At 35.7% G+C, this 2,600-nt stretch overlaps 1 long non-coding RNA gene across 1 annotated transcript; it reads right to left on the reverse strand.

Annotated features, from left to right (window-relative positions):
* Positions 1–206: 206 nt before the first annotated feature.
* Positions 207–1,918, reverse strand: LOC108516914 (uncharacterized). The gene is made up of 3 exons (XR_001881950.1): positions 1,838–1,918; positions 997–1,100; positions 207–309 (listed from the first exon to the last, which is right to left on the reverse strand). It is a non-coding gene; the product is annotated as an uncharacterized LOC108516914 (long non-coding RNA).
* Between the last annotated feature and the right edge of the window lie 682 nt (positions 1,919–2,600).

Consider the following 2,600-nt stretch of genomic DNA (forward strand, 5'->3'; position numbering starts at 1 on the left):
TTTTTTTTTTTTTTTTTTTGCACGGCTCTTACATCTTCAAAGGCATGTCTTTGGGAAGACAAAAGATCATGTATTTAAACATTAGCCTAACTTCAAAAAGATACGCTAAAGGTTAGTTTACAAAAACAAGAAAAGGAGAAGAAAATATGACCAGAAGTTGGAGACAAATTCAGTGCAATCATAAATTTACCACATTTTTTGTCAGATTATCTGTCTTTGCCACTAGATAATGAGTTTCTTGAGGGTGAGGTTCATATCTTCACACTGTATGTTCTCATTGGAGCACTTAACACAGTATGTCTTCAATACCTATTTGTTGAACAAATAAAACAATTATGACTGTAAAAACAGCCCTGATTCTAAGCTAAATAATTAAAATGATGTTGTGTTCTGTTCTCGACTCTCTATTTTTGATGCCATATGACCCAATAGCTTAAGCTAAAACAATGTCTATCATAGATTAAGCTTTTAAAAGCTAGAGAACAGTGCAATTTGAATGGGAAAAAAGCAGGTGTGTATACAGATAAATGCACAGCACATGCCTAGTCACTGTCTGGAATGGCATCTGCAAACCTTTAACCACCACCGTTCATAAGAATGTGAATTGCCTAAGTAATGCACATATACACATTTAATTCCCCCCCATACAAAACCATATAATTTTTCCTTTGTTTGGGTTTTGGTTTGATCTTAATTTACAGTAAGTATATATTACTGTGTGACTAAAGGAAACAACTCACACAGCTAGTGCACAATTAGAGGAAGGCAATCAGGCTGATAAAGGGTCTGCATCTCACGAGAAATGAATAGCCACGGAAAGAAATGGAGACATTCAGCCCAGAGAGGGCCAATGCAGAACAAACTATCTTCAAATACTTGCAGGGCTGTGGTCATGCAGAATGGTGCAGGCTGCCCTCTGCAGGACAGAAGGAGGACCACTGAACAGGTGGAAGGTTCAAAGATGTAAATTTCAGCTCTGAGGAAGTTTTTTCTCACCTGTGAGTTATTTGACAATAAAGGGGCTGCTTTACAGTAAAGTGGGTAACTTTGAAGGAGCCAGTTTTGCATTAGTAAAAGTAGAGGTATCTGCCATGGAGAGTCTGTAAATAGAGTTTGAGAATCAGTAAATTCCTACATTTGAGTTCAAAATTGCATTGGTGTGTACATGTTTTCAGAGGAGTGGCTGTATAACTTGCTTCCACTTCCTGTAGGTTGAGCAACCCCCAAAGAGGAACTGGATGATTACTTATTACTGACATTAAGGGGATTATTACACCTGTGAAAGTTTAATCGTCTCATCTATACCAGCTATGAAAAATTAGAAAAATATAGTTCTGGAGTTTATTGGTTCCTCTTTTATGCAAATTGTTTAATTTTTAAAATTAGTTGTTATGGTCCATTGATAACAACCATTATGTCTTATATATGCCTATGGTTCTCCTAGATCAAGCACAGTTTCTTGTACAAAATAGGTGCTTACTGAATTTTAAATAAATACATGAAGAAATAGACTTCCAGGGTAGATTCTTCCCTTTTCACTAACATAGTAATTAAATTTCACCAATAAAGCAGAATTCTACATATGAATATATGATGGCATGATAATGATGATGACAGTTCTTGTAACAAAAATGTTATTGGGCACTATGTGTCAAACACTTTTGTCAAGCATTTTATATGCAATAGCATGTGTAATTCTCATAGCAATTAATTAAGGAAAAGGAAGCTTAGATTAAATGTATTAATACAGCTAGTAAGTGATTCAAACCAAGACAGATACACTATGGCATCTGAGCTCCTAACCTCTATGGAAAATCTACTGAGGGAGTAAGATTACCTGGACTTTGTCTTCAACTCTATCATAGCTGTACAAATAATTTAGGCAAGACACTTTTCTGTCCTTCACTTTTTAAATCTGTTATGTGGAAAACACACTAAGAAAAATCTAGAAGGCATTATGGAATGTTAATGAAGAACATAGACTATGATGACTCATTATGAACACGTTGTATTCTACATGGTTGAACATAATTGTAACACCTGCTTTAAAATCCTTGTCTGCTAATTCTAACATTTGGATCATCTTGGGGTTGCCTTGGTTTATTACCATAAGTATCTTCACATTTTGCTTTTGTTCATATGTCTGTGTCTAGGAATTTTGGTATGTATCCTGCATGTTGTACATCATAGTTTCTATCTGTGTTCTGTTTTGTTCCTCGGAAATTTGTTTCTGTCATTGTTATTTGTTTATTTTAGCAGGCACTTGACTTTATTGAAACTCCAAATTCTGTCTCCATTGCATTGGGCAGCCACTGAAATCTCTGTTCGATACTTTTAGGCTTCATACTTGCACAGTTGAGGGATCAGCCAGAGATTCGACAAGAGTTTATATGAAGAATTGGGGGCTTCTACTGTTGTGTTGTCCTTTCTAGAATTCCCTCTCCCCTACTTTTCAACTTCTCAAGTTGCCCCAAATTCTGTTTTCAAATTCCTCTTGCGAGAAAGACTGAGAGTTTTAGCCCACATGACTGATTGATTAGGTAGGTAGGTAGATGATTGATTGATTGATTGATACATACATACATACATACATACATGAT

The sequence above is a fragment of the Rhinopithecus bieti genome, unplaced genomic scaffold, assembly GCF_001698545.2.
Source record: "Rhinopithecus bieti isolate Rb0 unplaced genomic scaffold, ASM169854v2 scaffold_38994, whole genome shotgun sequence".
Taxonomy (NCBI): domain Eukaryota; kingdom Metazoa; phylum Chordata; class Mammalia; order Primates; family Cercopithecidae; genus Rhinopithecus; species Rhinopithecus bieti.